Below are 19623 nucleotides of genomic sequence, written 5' to 3'. Positions count from 1 at the left end.
AGAGGAACAAATGAACTCGCGTGGAAGAGGGTATGATTCGTAGCGAGATTTCAGCATCAGTAAAGGAGGTAACATTCTAACCTAGCGTTGTTCATCCTCAGCTGATGCTCCAAAACTTATTACTCATGGTATTAACACTATTGATGTTATAATTATTATTAAGGTTATTGTTATGATTCACACTTGAAGTAGTTAACCGATGATTATTATTATTAGTGTTTTAGGGCGCACAACAGCGAGGTTATCAGCGCCCGGTAGTTAACCGAATAAGCAACTGATGTTATATCTCAACCGCACATAACCATACGAACAAATTCTTCATAATTAATATTTCCTTGAGAATCTTCCTGACCAGCAAGTAGTTCCTCAACTTCATCTGTCAGTTTTTCACCTAAAGTTGACAATAAATGACGCAATTCAGCTGATGAAATATCCATTCCCATCTTTATCAAAATGCCTCAACCCTTCGATGAAATCATCTGCAGTGTCTGAAGTGCGGTTCTTTGAAATAGCTTGATAAATTGGCAGAAATACCTCAAAACTTATTCTTTCATCTGGCTTATGTTGCTGGGTGAATTTCTTGACGTCTGATTCTGTTGGATTCTGTCCCAAAGCACGCAGAACATCACCTATCTGACTCACGTGGATTTTGCCATCACCACGGGAGTCAAACAGCTGGAATGCCTCTTGAAATTCGGCCAGCTGGTCCTCTGTATAAGAAACCGTTCCGCCTATCTGCTATCACAGCTTCTTTCAAGAATGCTTCTTTCAAGAATGCTCACACAACGGAAATTGCTATTTGAAAAAAGCACAGTAACTTTAAGGTTTTCCCTGACTTGAATATGTTTTTTTCCTGTTTGTAACGTTCATAAATAAATACGACCAGAGGTATACGTGATATGTTACGCCTTTGTCACTGGCTGTAATGGCTCTCGCCCCATTAATTTATCCCCAAAACTGTTCCTTGTCTATCATGGCAGAAGGCAGCAGGATATTAGTCAGCAATTAAATCTACCCATTCTATTAATTTACCAGTATTAATGGTGGTTGTGATCCATGACTCGAAGAAATACGTTATCTGATGTGAAGCCATAGTACAATAAACTGTATCACGATATGATTACAGCGATTATGACGCCCCATTGTCGAGATGTGTGATTTATTTAATTTAAAAATACATCATTTTTCGGGTTTACGTGATCCGATCCTCAAGTTCATAAAAGTTTTAAGCTATTAGATACAGCTCAAAACATTCAAGCAGCAAAAATGCACTGTCAGACGTAAACACTACTCTGAAATTTTGAATTTCTCTAAGTGTGGTAAGAACCAACAGTATTTACTATCGTTATACCGTGACATGGATAGTTGAAAGTCTTATATGTTTGACAATGCTTTATTGCTGCTTGCATAGTTTTGGCTGTACCTAATGGCACAATACTTTTAAGAACTTGACAACGGGATAATGTCTTCCCGAAATATGTTGGTTTTCTTAAATTAAACAAATAACACATCTGGAGAACTGGGTCGTCATAATCTTTGCACTCATATTGAAGAACTACAACAACCAGCCACAGTTTTGTAAAAAACTATTTTGTGCTGCGCTGCGTCACTTAATGAGTGACCCTCAAAGTGTTTGTGCTATGCATGTAAATGCGGGAAAAGAAGCTGTATATTACAGAACAAAAGGCAAATACAGCGTTCAAAGTGCAGTCGATTAAATATTACGCTGACGCAGAAGTAAGTGTGCGACGCCAACTGAAGATGAAAGAATGCCCGAAACGTGTCTTGGGTGGATGCTGGCTTTCTTCAAGTGAGTGTTGCATGTTTCCTACTTCAATCACTTTTATTACCAGAAGTATTTTGTACTAGGAGTTTCAGAAGCATGCTGCTGTCGTCAGGTGCTCGCGTGTTATTAAAATTTTTTTGTGTAGTTTACACTTCTTTGCTCCCCGAGCAAAAGTATACTACTTGAAACAGGTGTATACATAGAAAGTAATCTACTAGAGAACAGGCATATGAAGATCTTAGCGCAGCTGAAACACATCATACCAAACTATTTATGGTAATAAAAGTGAATCAATTAGAAAAATTACGATGTTTTGCAAAGTTTTTATTGTATTAACAATTATGCGTTTATCAGTACATTATGACCCGTCTGATGTTACAGGCTCGAGAATTGTATTAACTGCAATACTTGGTTTTTTTCTGCATCTTCCTCTCTACCTGTAATTTGAGTGGCGTCTGTAGCGCAGACAGCAGCGAAGATGTAGTTTCAGGAAGTCTCTCAACTTTTTAGCTCTCAAACGTTGCATTTAGCACAGTTGCTCGCAGCTACGGTTTTCTCCCGCAACTGGTCTCTGGAAATTGTTCCAGTTTCACTCTGCTTACGTGAAATAACTTCTTTGTTCTTTCAAAAGCAGGAACGTGAGGGACAATAAGCCTCATATACAAAGGGACGAGCAGCCCAGAAACTGTTTAGTGCCGGCTCTCATACGCGCGTGCGCGCAGAGATAAAAGAGAACGCAGAGCCGCCCTAAAAAATAAAAAAAATGGGAGAGGGAAGAATTCCTCTATTCAGCAGGGCAAGTTAATTACTCAAAACCACTGCTCCCATTTTCACAGGTTTACAATTGCTCTTTAACATTCACTCTTTTGAGATTTCGGACACCAGTTACAAGCATTATTAGCAGCTATGATACTGTAAGAACTATAAACTCAGGCGACTGCAATAAACTGAGTCAAAACAGTACAAAGCATTATTAGGAGCTATGGTACTGCAAGAATGGTTAACACATGTGACAACAATGAACCAAATGAAAACAGTGCAAAGCTTAACACTACTGGGAAGTTGTTTTGTATGTAGTGTGTTTTAGATGTATCGCAAACCACGGCAGTGATATTTCAGATGCGAATAAAATCTTGGCTCGCGTGTCCCTCGAACTTTACGTCACTTTAGGCCACAAATTTCTTGAAAAGTACTTCATTTAATAAATTTACCTTTAATCTAGCTTCCTGTGTTATTTACATCATAATTCTGTGGTGTATGTAAACCGAACATCCCATACTGTCAAATACAAAACCTGCGCAATATATTTAATTTACTACTTTCCACGTCCTAGTCACACCATAAGGCATCAGCGTAACTGGAATTCTAAGCAGTGCCAGATACGTACTTTTAAGTAATAATTCAGAAGTACCCTTCAGATGGACTGCAGTCTTATAGCTACAGTAACGTCATTTGAAAGTAAACTTACTGAAAAAATCGCAGTATCAAAAAATAAGTAATGTAGAGTAATATAAAGTTGATCGTCGGTAAAGCAGATGCCAGACTGAGATTCATTGGAAGAATTCTAAGGAAATGCAGTCTGAACACAAAGGAAGTAGGATACAGTACACTTGCTCGACTCTGCTTGAATACTGCTCACCAGTGTGGGATCCGTACCAGATTGGGTTGATAGAAGAGATAAAGAAGATCCAGCGGAGAGCAGCGCCCTTCGTTACAGGATCATTTAGTAATCGCGAAAGCGTTACGGAGATGATAGATAAACTCCAGTGGAAGACTCTGCAGGAGAGACGCTCAGTAGCTCGGTACGGGCTTTAGTTGAAGTTTCGAGAACATACCTTCACCGAGGAGTCAAATGGCTCTGAGCACTATGGGACTTATCACCTGAGGTCATCAGTCCCCTAGAACTTAAAACTACTTAAACCTAACTAACCTAAGGACATCACACACATCCATGCCAGAGGCAGGATTCGAACCTGCGACCGTAGCGGTCGCCCGGTTCCAGACTGTAGCGACTAGAACCGCTCGGCCACCCCGGCCGGCTCACCGAGGAGTCAAACAGTATATTGTTCCCTCCTACGTATATCTCGTGAAGAGACCATGAGGATAAAGTCAGAGAGATTAGAGCCCACACAGAGGCATACCGACAATCCTTCCTTCCACGAACAATACGAGACTGGAATAGAAGGGAGAACCGATAGAGGTACTCAAGGTATCCTCCGCCACACACCGTCAGGTGGCTTGCGGAGTATGGATGCAGATGTAGATGAAAATTCGGCTAAATTTGTCTAGGTAACATATTTAAGTAGTTAACATTGCAAGATCACAGGTTCATGAAAGCGTGAGATAAGCCATTGCAAATGTGAAATGCTGGTACATTACTAACCGGTGTAAACGCTAGAATGTTGAATGCAAGGATGAAAACGTGGATGCATTGTGTTGTACAGCTCCCGGATGTCAGTTTGTGGGATGGAATTCCATGCCTGTTGCACTTGGTGCGTCAATACGGGTACGGTTAATGCTGTTTCTGGGTGACGCTGGAGTTGTCGCCCGATGATGTCTCATATGTGCTGGATTGGAGACAGATCTGGTGATCGCGCAGGCCTCGGCAACGTGTCAACATATGTAGAGTATTTTGGATACAACAGCGGTATGTGGGCGAGCGATATCCTGTTGGAAAACAGCCCCAGCAATGGCAACACAACACGTCAAATCACCAGATTCACGAACAAATTTTCAGTCAGGGTGTGTGGGATAACCACGAGAGCGCTCCTGCGGTCACACGAAATCGCACCCCAGGCCATAACTCCACGTGTAGATTCAGTGTGTCTACCACGCAGACAGTTCGGATGCACGCCTCATCTGGCCTCCTCTTAACCAACACACGGCCACGGTGGATCGGAGGCAGGATCAGCTTTCATCAGAAAATACGATACACCTCCATCCTGCCATCCAGTGAGCTCCCGCTTGACACAGCTGAAGTCGCAAATGGCGGTGGTTTGGAGTCTGTGGAATTCATGTTACAGGATGCCTGGTTCAGTGCTGTCCTTGAAGTAACCAATTTGTTCCATTTCGTTGTGTCACTGTGGTGCCAACTGCTGCTCAGATGCAATACCATGCGCCAGTGCCATACGCCGAACACGATGGTCTTCCATCTTGGTAGTGCCACGTGACCGCCCTGTCTTCTTGCGATCTTGCATTCTCGTGACCACCGCCGCCAACAATCATTCACAGTGGCTACATTCCTGCCATGTCTTTCTGCAGTATCACAGAAGGAACATCCAGTTTCTTCTAGCGTTATTGCACGACTTCGTTCAGACTCATTCAGCTGTTTATAATGGCGTCTTTGTCGCCTTAAAGGCGTTCTTGACTAACATCAGCTCACCACGTCCCATCTCAAAGGTAGCTAACGCTCACGACCGTTACAACATGTGTTTAAAGCAAACCTGACTTGCAACCTCATTTGCAACCTCATAGTCTGTTCAGTTGGCAGATGGTTGAAGCGATCGCTGTATCAAGCAGAAATCTTCAGATACCTCTATGAATACTGGCCCCTATTTTGACTGCAACCGAGGTTGGAATCTTGCTACCCGTCTGTCAGGGGGATGAAGATGGTGTAGTAGATTGCCAAAACTCGTAGCAAAATGAAATAACAGATTGGAAATTAGACGGCTGAAAGGTGTTTGATTTGAAATTCTGTTCTACCACTCGTTTATTCCTCAACGAAAGAAAACCGCTCCTCGGTCATGGAGCCACTCGAGAACCGTTCTGCGAACGTCCTCGTCGTTGGAAAATCTCTTTCCCTACCAGTTTGCCAAAAGGATGGAAATCACATGGTGCAAGATCTTTAGTGTAAGGCGCTTCAGCATCACTCGCGTCTTGGTCAAACAGTTGGCACCATTTCACTACGTCTGGAAGCGACATTGCGTCTGGTCCACATACCGCCAGAATTTCATGGTGAATCTGTGTGCATTTAGATGTTTTTTCTCCACAAGAATCGTAGTGCCCTGCGTATTTCGGATGCGTTTCCAGTTGCTGCGTCATTTCAGCCACACACTGTGACGCACCTGTCATACATACCGCAGCAGAACTGTATCTGCAGGAAACCAGGAACATACACTCTCTTCTGACAATGCGCCATTCCTTTAGTGCGATGGCTTTAGCGTTGGACGACATGTGTGACTTACTTTCTGGAGTCTCTATGTAAAAAAAAAAAAAAAAAAAAAAAAAAAAAAAAAAAGTATGACATCTGAAAATGTGGAATTCAGCTTCACACATGTTGGGTGTTCGTTTAAAATACATACATCAAAAAAAGTTTTGCATCACCTCAGTTCCGAGGGTTCCGGAACCTGTACAGAAAATTGGAACAGTGATCAACATAAACATCATTTCCGTCATTTATATTGCTGATGGAAACCACACATTGCATGTTGTACCACCATACAGCAAAACCTTTAGAGGTGGTGGACCAGACTGCTGTACTCACTGGTACATCTAATACCCATTTGAACGTCCTCATGCACTGATGCATGCCTGTATTCGTTGTGGCACACTATCCACAAGGTCATCAAGGCACTGTTGGTCCAGATTGTCCCACTCCTCAATGGTGAAACGGCGTAGATCCATCAGAGTGGCTGGTGGGTCACGTCGTCCATAAAGTGCCCTTTTCAAACTATGCCAGGCATGTTCGATAGGGTTCATGTCTGGAGAACATGCTGGCCACGCTAGTCGAGCGATGTCATTATCCTAAAGGAAGTCATTCACAAGATGTACTCGATGGGGGCACGAATTGTCATCCATGAAGAAGAATGCCTCACCAATATGCTGCCGATATAGTTGCACTATCGGTCGGAGGATGGCATTCACGTACCGTGCAGCCGTTACGGCGCCTTCCATGACCACCAGTAGCGTAAGTCGGCCCCACGTAATGCCACCCCAAAACATCAGGGAACCTTCACCTTGCTGCATTCGCTGGACATTGGGTTTAAGGCGTTCAGCCTGACCGGGTTGCCTCCAAACAGGTCTCCGACGATTGTCTGGGTCAAGGCATATGCGATACTCATCGGTGAAGAGAACGTGATGCCAATCCTGAGCGGTCCATTCTGCATGTTGGCCGGCCGGGGTGGCCGAGCGGTTCTAGGCGCTACAGTCTGGAACCGAGCGACCGCTACGGTCGTAGGTTCGAATTCTGCCTCGGGCATGGATGTGTGCGCTGTCCTTAGGTTAGTTAGGTTTAAGTAGTTCTAAGTTCTAGGGGACTGATGACCTCAGAAGTTAAGTCCCATAGTGCTCAGAGCCATTTGAACCATTTTTCTGTATGTTGTTGGGCCCGTCTGTGCCGCTCTGCATAGTGTCGTGGTTGTAGCGATGGACCTCGCCATGGACACTGGGAGTGAGGTTGCGCTCATGCAGCCTATTGCGCACAGTAACACGACGTCCTGTGGCTGCACGAAAAGCATTACTCAACGTGGTGGCGCTGCTGTCAGAGTTCCTCCGAGCCATAATCCGTAGTTAGCCGTCATCCGCTGCAGTGGTAGCCCTTGGGCGGCCTGAGCGAGGCATGTCATTTACAGTTCCTGTCTTTCTGTATCTTCTCCATGTCCGAACACCATCGCTTTGGTTCACTCCGAGACGCCTGGGCACTTCCTTTGTTGAGAGACCTTCCTGGCTCAAAGTAACAATGTGGCCGCGATCGAACCGCGGTATTGACCGTCTAGGCATGGTTGAACTACGGACAACATGAGCCGTGTACCTCCTTCCTTGTGGAATGACTGAAAATGATCAGCTGTCAGACCTCCTCCGTCTAATAGGTGCTGTTCATGCATGGTTGTTTACATCTTTGGGCTGGTGTAGTAACATCTCTGAACAGACAGAAGGACTGCGACTGTGATACAATATCCACAGTAAAGGTCTATCTTTAGGAGTTCTGGGAACCAGGGTGATACAAAACTTTTTTGAAGTATGTAGATTATGCAACACAGTGCCTTTAAAAATAAATTTACGACCTGACGATAAGAAGTTGTCTATATTTTCTTTCTTTATGCTACATTATATGTATAATCTGCTGTTCGAAGTAATATATCTAGTGGAACACACGGCGTATATGTGAATCACTCGGAAAATAATTTTTTCTTAAATACATGTTATCACACACACAGGTAAAACAGTACATGCTGCACAGCAAGACAAGAGCGTTTAAGTGCTGTATGAGTAAACTGACGCAGGCACTGTTGCCTCATTTAGTCAGATAGTCGTACATATGCGGTTTTGTTTGTCAGAAACTCGTGAAATTTTTATGTTTGTTCGCTTCGCCTGGAGGCTCAATGTAATTGTTAATCTGTTTTCTTCGCCTGTGTTTCAACTATGGCCGACAGAACGGTTTATTAGACTGACATAAAACTCAGGGAATAGACAACGAGGTGAAATACACAGAGGTGACAAAAGTCATGGGATACTTCCTAATATTTTTCCGGCGAAGTGCAACAAATCGACGTGGCACGGAAATCAACAAGTTGTTGGAAGTCCCCCGAAGAAATACTGAGCCATGCTGCCATTGTAGCCGTCCATAGTTCCGAGTGTTGCCGGTGCAGGATTTTGTGCAAGGACTGACTTCTCGATTATGTCCCATAAATGTACTATGGGATTCATGTCGGGCGATCTAAGTAGCCAAATCATTCTCTCGAACTGTCCAAGATATTCTTCTAACCAATCGCGAACAATTGTGGCCCAGTCATCCATGAAAATTACATCTTTGTTTGGGAACATGATGTCCATGAATGGCTGCAGATGGTCTCCGAGTAGCCGAACATAATCATTTCTTCTCAACGATCAATTCAGTTGGACCAGAGGACCCAGTCCATTCCATTTTAACACAGCCAACACCATTACGGAGCCAGCACCAGCTTGCACAGTGCCTTGTTGATAGCCGGCCGAAGTGGCCGTGCGGTTAAAGGCGCTGCAGTCTGGAACCGCAAGACCGCTACGGTCGCAGGTTCGAATCCTGCCTCGGGCATGGATGTTTGTGATGTCCTTAGGTTAGTTAGGTTTAACTAGTTCTAAGTTCTAGGGGACTAATGACCTCAGCAGTTGAGTCCCATAGTGCTCAGAGCCATTTTGAACCTTGTTGATAGCCTGGGTCCATTGTTTCCTGAGTTCTGTGCCACACTCGAACTACTACCAACTGAAATGAGGACTCATCTGACCAGACGACGGTTTTTCGGTCGTATAAGGTCCAACATCTATGGTCACGAGCCCAGGAGAGGCTCTTCAGGAGATGTCGTTCTGTCACTCGCGTCGGTTGTTTGCTGCCATTGCCCACTACGCCAAATTTCGCCATATTCGACGCACTGCCCTAACGGGTACGTTCGTCGTTAGTCCCACATTGATTTCTGCGGTTACTTGACGCAGTGTTGATTGCCTGTTAGCACTGACAACTCTACGCAAACGCCGCTGCGCTCGGTCGTTAAGTGAAGGCCGTCGGCCAATGCTTTGTCCGTGGTGATAAGTAATGCCTGGAATTTGGTATTCTCGACATACTCTTGACACTGTGGATCTTGAAATACTGAATTCCCTAGCGATTTCCGAAATGGAATATCCCATGCGTATAACTCCAGCTACCATTTCGCGTTCAGCGTCTGTCAGTACCCGTCGTGCGACCACAGTCTCGTTGGAAACCTCTTCATATGAATCACCTGGGTACAAATGACTCCTCCGCTAATGCACTGCCCTTTTATACCTTGTGAACGCGATACTACCGCCATCTGCATATGTGCATATCGCTATCCCGTGACTCTGGTCACCTCAGAGTGTTACAGAAGATGGAAACGAAGGTAAATGAAACTAGGATATAAGCTCTGAAAATGTACTGACCAGAGCCGGCCGATGTGGCCGAGCGGTTCTAGGCGCTTCAGTCTGGAACCGCGCTGCCGCTACGGTCGCAAGTTCGAATCCTGTGTGATGTCCTTAGGTTAGTTAGGTTTAAGTAGCTCTAAGTCTAGGGGACTGATGACCTCAGATGTTAAGTCCCATAGTGCTTAGAGCTTTTTTTTTTTTTTTACTGGCCAGACGTATCATAGCCGTACCTCCTATTTCACAAATTATCTGCACCCTGCAGTCATTTAGAAATTAGCAGCATCTACACTTTGACGTAAAACTGTGATGGCAGGAGGAAAAACAGCAAATTTGCTAGAGACTGAACGGTTTCAATTGACGGTAGGATTCCGGTATTGATATCTTACAATTGCTCTAACATTTTCTGAATTGGAGATGGATGCTAGAAACTGTTGCAAAATTTTAATTAAGAACCAGTTAGCTTTACCTACGTATATTACGACTAGGGTAGTTGAACCAGAAACAACTTAGAATCTGCGACATGGAGATGTGGGAAACGACATATGTGAAAGTATCTCTCTTTCTATGCTCGTAAAAAAAAAAAGTGTTTCAAATGGCTCTGAGCACTATGGGACTTAACATCTGTGCTCATCAGTTCCCTAGAACTACTTAAACCTAACTAACCTAAGGACATCACACACATCCATGCCCGAGGCAGGATTCGAACCTGCGACCGTAGCGGTCACGCGGTTCCAGACTGAAGCGCCTAGAACCGCACGGCCACACCGGCCGGCTACGCTCTTAAAGAAAATACTTTTAATAGTACAGCCCTGCAGACCTTTCCTTGTTACTTTGCATTCAACGATTCTTCTCGGCAGTCGCGATTATACTCGACGATGTATTTCATTTTCGGAGAACTAACCGCTGTGATCGATTTCCGTAGTAATACGAAGCAGCAGGGCTGCAGCGTTATCACAGATACAGCGTGCCCTTACCGCAACCGCCGTAATTGATCTGCGCAGAAGGTTTCATCAAAGGGAGGTGACAGCCCACGTGTATACAGCCCGCTGCCCATTAGACGGGCGAATGTTTGCAGAGTCCACGTGAACACGTACACAGCTCAGTGTGGAAGCCCGTTCCCAACACGATCGCTGTTTAACTTGCGAAGCGACAGCAAACGTGATTTGGCGAAACGTCGGCTCCTGATATCTCTCAGTAAACATCCGCGACAGGGTGTCCTTGGGATGAGGTAGGGAGAGACTGGATTGGTCTAACTTTCTTCGCGTTTAAAACAGTGAAAGCGCAGGTCAGGACAGGTATTTACGTCTGTCCTCAAGGCGGTGCAATACGTACTGATTTCCTGCTACATGAACGAAGGTTGGAAACAGCATCAGATTCAGGCCATGTTGTGGGAAGTTTGATCTCCCGACGGTTGTCTCGGAGAGTATCTTAGGAATATTCTTGAGAAGCGCAGCTTTCCAGACTCTTACTGCAATGAGAGCATATCTCCCAAAAAAGTCAAACTCGCTTCGTATGGGGCACATTTACGTAACCATCAACTACCGTACGCGCCATCTTCTTACTATTACTGTTCGAAGCACACTCACTTCGTATTGGCGTCACTCGTGAGAAACCAGACTAACATATCAGTTTTGTAGTTTTCAGACATGTTCTAATTTCCGAGAGAAATTTATTAGTTGACTATGTCATAAAGTTTCATTTTTGTATACTATACCTTTGCTAAGTTTCTTCATATTTGGCACAAAAGTATTAGAGTTATAACTTAAGCTATTTTTCTTGAGATCTGGAAACCAGAATATTGTGCAAAGGATCATTATGATTGTTACGCACGTAGGTTCGCGTTTGGAATGCAGTATTATGCAACAGTAAGTTTTTTAATAAATTGTTGTGGTCTTCATTATGAAGACTGGTTTGATGCAGATCTCTACGCTAGTCTATTCTGTGGAAACTTTTTCACCCCCAGAGAACTACTGCAACCCACATCAATTTGAATAAGCTTATTTTATTCATTCTTTGGTGTCCTTCTACAATTTTTGTCTCTCAAAATTTCCCTTCAATACCCGATTGACAATTCATTGACGCTTCATAATGTGTTCTATCAACTGATCTCTTTTTTTAGTCAGATTGTGTCATAAATTTCCTTTTCCCCCATTTCTGTTCAGTAATTCATCATTACTTACATGAGCTACCCATCTAATCTTCAGCCTTCTTCAATAGCACAATTTTTTTGAAAAAAATCAATTCTCGTCTTTTCGAACCTGCCTGTCGCCCACATTTTACTTCCCTACAGGCTGCACTCCAAACAGATTTCTTCAGGAAAGACATCCTAACACTTAAATTTATATTCGATGTTAAAAAATTACTCTTTTTCCAAAATTCTTTTCTTGCTATAGCCAGTCTGCATTTAATTTCTTAACACTTCGGACATCATCACTTATTTTGCAGCCGAAATAACAAATTTCACTTACTCCATTTAGTGTCTCATTTCCTAATCTAATTTCCTCAGCATCGCCTGATTTGCTCTAACTACATTCCATACCTCTGGTTTTACCGGTGCTTATATACATCTTATAACCAGTTTTCAAGGCGCTATACATTCTGCTCAGCTGCTCTTCCCCGGCCGTTGCTGTCTCTGACATAATTGCAAAGTCATCGTTAAACCTCAAAGTTTTATTTCTTCTCCCTGAGTTTTAACTCCGCCTCCAAATTTTCATTGGTTTCCGTTACTGCTTGCTCAGTGTACCGATGGAATAACGTCGAGAGTCGGTGGGACCACAAAGATCACACTGTTCGTGCCATGGATGCTCAACCGAGAAATTGCGAACAGCCACAACCATCAGCAGTATAGAGGAATGACAATGAAATTTTGTGGCGGACCAGTACTTGAACTCGGATTTCGCAGTGTTCCTTCCGACATGCATCTTTATCCGCCGTTATCAGGTAGCGGCTTTCAATTAAAAATGCCCTCCTCTGTATGAGAACTACATAATGTGTGTACGAGCACAGGTTGTGATGCAGGAACGACGACATATGGAAGTAAGGGTCTGGCCCTTAGTCATGCTCAGATAGCCAAAGCAGTTAAGGCGACCACTCGTGTAATCCGGCAAATCTGGGTTCGAGTCTCAGTCTGGCTCAAATTTTCATTGTCGTCATTCCCCTGTACAGCTGATGGCTGCCCGTATTCGTAACTGCGAATATATTTTACGTATTTCGTAACACCTGTAGTAACCGTAGTGCCCGTTCCTCCGGACAGGCATTGTTGTTCTTAACAACAGAGGCACTGCAGTATCGCGAACGTAGCACAGCTAGCGCCGGCGCCGGCGTTGGCGTAGCTCCACATACATGACGGTACCTTCGAGAACCTCAGTGACTTTCTTCCTGCGTGTCTCGTAGTGGTCATTGCTACAATAGCTGGATATTCAGGCTTTTGAGAGAAGGTCACGTTAATGTGACTGGACAGTAAAGGATGCCATCATTAGCTCAAACACATACCTATGCAGGGTGTTGCAGAGCTGTTGTAACAAACGTCTAAAAGTGACAGATTACATGGTGGGAAACAACTTTTGTTACAGTGAAAATATTCGTTGAGGCTTCCGTGTGATGCTAAACGTCCTTTAGTATTCGTCGACCGGGGTCGGCGAGATTTCACCGAAGCAGCAGGGCTTACTATCTAGTTATGCAGCATACTCCCTTCTTCCCCAGTAAACTGATAGTGTTTTTGAACAAGAAAACCATAAGAATCAGTCTCCATAAGCGGTAAAAGACATGTTTTAGATGTGAATGAGGAAATTAAATAGACCTACCGCCTCTCACGCAGAATAGATGACTGGATGACAGGCAACACATACTGCATATGAACGTCGCAGAATGCCTGCACCCTACAGACTCTCAGGGACATAACCAGTTTTAAACGATGCTTAGAGACTCCGGGAAGCATCGCCAAACTTTAACAAAAGTACTAGGGTTATTCAGAAAGTAAGGAACGATCGGTCGCGAAATGGAAAATTCAGGAAAAATCTGATGAAGCTTTGCACAAATGCGTTGGGCACTGTGTCTAGTACGCCCGTCGATCGCATCATGTCGCTCTTTTCAGTTCTGAGCTCTGAGAACGTAAAGATGGCTAGAAATTAGCGTCTCCCACCAAGTATGAGGGCCTGGCGAAAGATTTCGCCTGAAACTATGCAGTCCACATAACTGCCATGCGGTTCGTTCTACACTACATTTCTCGGCCGCACTCTGCAGGGGCAATGAAGATGCTCCTGCAGCGTTTTCGATGGGAAGTGTTTCATCACCCACTATACAGTCCATAACTGGCTACCCCTGGCTATGATGACAATATTTTGACACAGACAACGCGCTGCAGCCGAGAGTAGAAAATTGTCGAAAAGCACTGGCAGCTGTCTTCTATAAAGTGGGAATTAAAAAGTAAGTACAACGCTACGACAGATGTCTAAGTCTGAGCGGCGACTGTGTAGAGAAGCAGCTGGAAGGTGTAGCTAACCGTTGCAAATAAAACAGTTTTGATTTTCACTGTGGTTCCTTACTTTCCGAATAGCCCTCGTAATTCCCCATGACGTGATACCAAACATTTTGTCTTTAACAAAAGTAGTTCCCCATGACGTGATGTGACCCTTAGTAGTTGTTCGCAAAAATTAAAGTAATCTACTGATGACGATAACAGCATTGAATATGTTTTGTTGAAGAACACAGAAAAAGAGGTGTTTCTTTCAAAATGATGATATCAAATTAATTAACATTTACTTCTAGCAGCAAATATTCAAACGTGTGTTGAAGAAAGGAAGATCACAAAATGGAAGAGTCGCATTAAAAATATAAAACTTCTTTCAGAGTCAATCTAAGAACCAAGAAAAATTGAGTTTCATGTAAAACAAACAGCCTTTATGCTTCCACTAAATGACTGAGCTATTTAACGTTATTAGTCACATTCATATGACCACCAAGCTGCCAGCTCCTTAGAAATGAAAGGAAGTATGACTACGTTTTAATGTCCCACTAACGTTCTCGCTCTGTTAGACACGTAATAATGTATTTTATGAATACGTAAATTAGTTATTTTGTAACGTATTTGAATACTATCGGTGTTTGACAAGTTATTGCACGTATTATTAGGCGGGAGCGAGAAACGAGACCAATGTTTCATGCAAGTGCGTTGCAACACCGTCCGAACTCGATACGCGTTACAGACAATAGGGTTTACAATTTTTTTATTATAACTTAGTTTTTGCTGCTAGGGATAACACATCTTTAAACATGGTGGCGTAATGATAATGAGTAAAATCGATGAAATTCATCAATAGAAAGGAAACTACATGGTGTAAGTTGTTACGAAACTGCCCCTTCAATGTTAAGAATGGTATGAAACGTCGTAGATCGCGAACAAATAGTACATAGATGACGTCTCGCAAGTTTTCTATACCTATCATATATTGAACTCTTGTCAATAGAATCGTAGTCTTTGCACTTCAATGACAGTCCTCTGTCGCGAAAGGGATCTTTTAGGAAATTGGATGTCTAGGAACAAGGCAACAATGCACTGTTATCTATTTGGGAGAAGTAGGTCTATGTGTCAACAATAATTAGTAATATTTTTATTACCTGATGTTATATTAGATCGCTTAATCAGGTAGGGAAGTTGGAGAATTTAAAGATGATGGGTAGGTTGTAGTTGGATCAGTGGGTATCACTGAAATACGGTGGTCAGTAGAGAATTATAAATACAGAATCACATAGGGGTAATGCGGGAATAGGTCGAATAATGAATAAGAAAACAGAAATGCAGGTTAAATTACTATGGACAGCGTAGTGAACACATTTCCGTGGCCAAGACACCACGAAGCCAACACCCGCCACAGCAGTACAACTTTAGAGCCAAGCAATGATAAGGAATTTGAAAGAATGAATAATAAAAAAAAGTTATTCGTATTGTTAATGGAGAAGAACCTTTCATTGTGATGTGACTGGAATTCCGCAACAGGAAGAAGAAGAGAAGGAAAAATAGTAGGAATACATCGACTGAGGGAAAGAACGAAAGAGGAAGCCGCCTAGTAGAATTCTGCAAAGGAAATAATTTAATCAATGCTAACTCGTGGTTTAAAATCATGTAAGAAGGTTTATACGTGGACGAGACGTGGAGACACTTGTAGGTTTCAGACGGATTATATACTCGCAAAGCAGAAATTTCGAAACAAGATTTACACATAAGCCATTTCCACAGGCAGATATGGGCTATGACCTAATTTATTGGTTATAAACTGCAAGTTGAATCTTGCATTTACAAAACGGTATGAAATTAAGGAAATGGGACCAGGACAAATTCGAATAACAGGAGACTATTGAGAGTTTTAGAGAGAGACAACGTTGGACTTAAACAGGGAAAGGAATACAGTAGATGTCGAGTGGGTATCTTTGGGAGATGAATTAGTGAGACCAGGAAAGGATCAAATAGATGAAATACAAGACCTAGTAGAAATACTTGGATGACACAGGGAATATTGAATTTAGCTGAAAAAAGCGCAGCAAGTGAAAGGGAATACGAACGTATAAAAAATTAGATTGGCAGAAAGTTGCAAAATTACTGAGGGGAAATGACGAGAGAACAAATGCTAGGCTGTAGAAGCGTGTATAACTAGGGGAAAGATAGATACCGCTTATACAAAGATTAAAGAGAAGCAATTGTATGAATATCAAGAGCTCAGACGGCAACCGAGTCCTAAGCAAAGAAGGGAAACCTGAAAGGTAAAAGGAGTATAGACAGGGTGTCTACAAGGGAAATGAACTTGAAGACAATATTACAGAAAGGAAAGAGCACGTATATGAAGATGAGATGGGACATTTGATACTGCGAAAAGAATTTGACAGAGCATTGAGAAACCTTACTCGAAACAAGGCCCCTGGTGTAGACACATTAACTCAGAATTATTGAAATTCCAGTAGGGCGGGGCAACCATGGCAGAACTACGCACCATATATGGGACAGAGGATGCAACGAGGAATGTAATAATTCAAATTTAAAAGAAAGCAGTTGCAGACAGGTCTGAATATAGCCACACTATCAATTTAGTAAGTCTTGGCTGAAAAGTAATGATACGAATTATTTACAGAAGAATAGAGAAACTGGTAGATGCCTACCTCGGGGAAGATCAGTTTGGGTTCCGGAGAAACATAGGAACACATGAGACAATGCTGACCTTATGATTACCGTACAAGAAATGTTAAAAAAGGCAAACCTATGTTTACAGCATTCATAGACGTAGGGGAAGCTTCTGAGGACTGGAACAGACTCTTTGAAATTTTTAAGGTACCTGGGGCAACCTACTGCTTGTACAGAAACCAGACTGCAATTATAAGTGTCGAAGGTCATGAAAGGGATACAGTAGCTGCAAGCGAGTGAGACATGGCTGTTGCCTAGCCCCGACGTTATTCCATCGGTACACTGAGCAAGCAGTAACGGAAACCAATGAAAATTTGGAGGCCGAGTTAAAACTCAGGGAGAAGAAATAAAACTTTGAGGTTTAACGATGACTTTGAAATTATGTCAGAGACAGCAAAGGCCGGGGAAAAGCAGCTGAGCAGAATGTACAGCGCCTTGAAAACTGGTTATAAGATGTATATCAGCACCGGTAAAACCAGAGATATGGAATGTAGTTAGAGCAAATCAGGCGATGCTGAGGAAATTAGATTAGGAAATGAGACACTAAATGGAGTAATTGAAATTTGTTATTTGGGCTGCAAAATAAGTGATGATGTCCGAAGTATTAAGAATATTAAATGCAGACTGGCTATAGCAAGAAAAGAATTTTGGAAAAAGAGTAATTTTTTAACATCGAATATAAATTTAAGTGTTAGGATGACTTTCCTGAAGAAATCTGTTTGGAGTGCAGCCTGTAGGGAAGTAAAATGTGGGCGACAGGCAGGTTCGAAAAGACGAGAATTGATTTTTTTTTTTAATTGTGCTATTGAAGAAGGCTGAAGATTAGATGGGTAGCTCATGTAAGTAATGATGAATTAGTGAATCCGGGAATTCTGGTAGCCTGTGGAGTACGGTAAATACATCCTGGTGCTGTTTGCACCACGCACGTACACTGCGAGCTGTATGACTCGTTGAATTGTCATGCTGGTAGTTGCAACTGAACCGAGGATATCAAACTGCATGCAGTGGTGGACATGGTCCCTGTAGATAGATGCGTATGTGTGTTGATCCAGTTTACCTTCCAGAATGACCAGTCCACCCAGGGAATACCACGAAAACATCCCCCAGACCACACGCTCCTCTCTCCAGCCTGGACCCTTCCGATGATTGGTGCCGGGTGTCTGCTTTTAGACGTTTCACTTCGACAGAGCAGTAAAACATGGCCGGCTGGGGTGGCCGTGCGGTTCTAGGCGCTGCAGTCTGGAACCGAGCGACCGCTGCGGTCGCAGGTTCGAATCCTGCCTCGGGCATGGATGTGTGTCATGTCCTCAGGTTAGTTATGTTTAATTAGTTCTAAGTTCTAGGCGACTGATGACCTCAGAAGTTTAGTCGCATCTTGCTCAGAGCCATTTGAACCATTTTTGAGTAAAACATGATTTACGTGAAAAGGCCACACGTCGCCACTAAGTGGGTGTCCAGCTGTGGTGTTGGGGTGCAAATTTTAGCCAATGTCGCCTATGAACAGAATCAGCGTGGGTTCACGAAGCAGGTACCTGCTGTTAAGGCTCATACGAAGCAACGTTTATTGAGCAGACACTGTTAGTAGGCCCTTGGTTCATCTGGGAGGTCAATAACCCAACAGTTGCAGATGTATTCGCCCGTACAATCTCTGAAGCTGTTGTTCATCTGCAGCGCATGATGCACCACAGTTTCTTCGATGCCGGCCGTGGAGAGCGACATTTTCTCATGCACCGTATACTTTAACCACGGCGGCACACGAATAGTTTACAGACTCAGACGTTTCGGAAATGCTTCCACCCTTGGTTCGAAAGCTAGTGATTGTGCCATTTTGGACGTCAAACCGCTCGGTTTCCTCATTACAACAATGCCTGTACTGTTGTCCGCGTGCTCCGGACACGGTTTATATTCCCTGCATTGCTAGTGCTGCCGCCAGCTGTATGTGTGTGTGTGTGTAGTTGCACACCGACGTCGAACATAGGTAGTGGTCACATTAATGTGGGTTGTTTCGGGGAGAAGACCAGACGGCGAGGTCATCGGTCTCATCGGATGAGGGAAGGACAAGGAAGGAAGTCGGCCGTGCCCTTTCAACGGAACCATCCCAGAATTTGCCTAGAGCGATTTAGGGAAATCACGGAAAACCTAAATCAGGATGACTGGACGCGGGATTGAACCGTCGTCCTCCCGAATGCGAGTCCAGTGTACTAGCCACTGCACCACCTCGCTCGGCCACATTAATGTGATTGGACCGTGCATAACAGTTTGTACAATGATTCGCGATCACTGTTATCGAACAACAAACGAGAAAGAACGCCTGTAGCAGTCAATGGAGGCAGGCAAATTTGCACGTAACAAATGGTTCAAATGGCTCTGAGCACTATGGGACTCAACTGCTATGGTCATAAGTCCCCTAGAACTTAGAACTACTTAAACCTAACTAACCTAAGGACATCACACACACCCATGCCCGAGGCAGGATTCGAACCTGCGACCGTAGCAGTCGCACGGTTCCGGACTGCGCGCCTAGAACCGCGAGACCACCGCGGCCGGCTGCACGTAACAAGTAGGATCTAACTACATTTTATAATAGAAATGAGTTAATTAGTTAGTTAGTTTCCTGTTCCAGTTTCCATATTCGCGATATAATTTATGATGTTCAACATAAAACGTATATGTAAAAGAAGATGCAAAAAATAATATATGGCTACATGCTGGCCATCTACAGGATTTTTCTGTAAAAATATCTTTCTATTCTAGAATTCATCTCTGGTAGAAAAGGAATTTTTAAGGAGAAACATATTGAAGCAACATTTGAAAACAC

At 43.4% G+C, this 19623-nt stretch overlaps 1 pseudogene; it reads right to left on the bottom strand.

The window, feature by feature from the left end:
• Positions 1-260: 260 nt before the first annotated feature.
• The window catches only part of LOC126249142 (myosin-2 essential light chain-like), a 109081-nt pseudogene continuing 89718 nt past the window's right edge, over positions 261-19623 (bottom strand).

Source organism: Schistocerca nitens, chromosome 3, assembly GCF_023898315.1.
Source record: "Schistocerca nitens isolate TAMUIC-IGC-003100 chromosome 3, iqSchNite1.1, whole genome shotgun sequence".
Lineage (NCBI taxonomy): Eukaryota > Metazoa > Arthropoda > Insecta > Orthoptera > Acrididae > Schistocerca > Schistocerca nitens.
The sequence above is the reverse complement of the archived record's forward strand: the minus strand, read 5'-3'. Positions and strand labels throughout refer to the sequence as shown.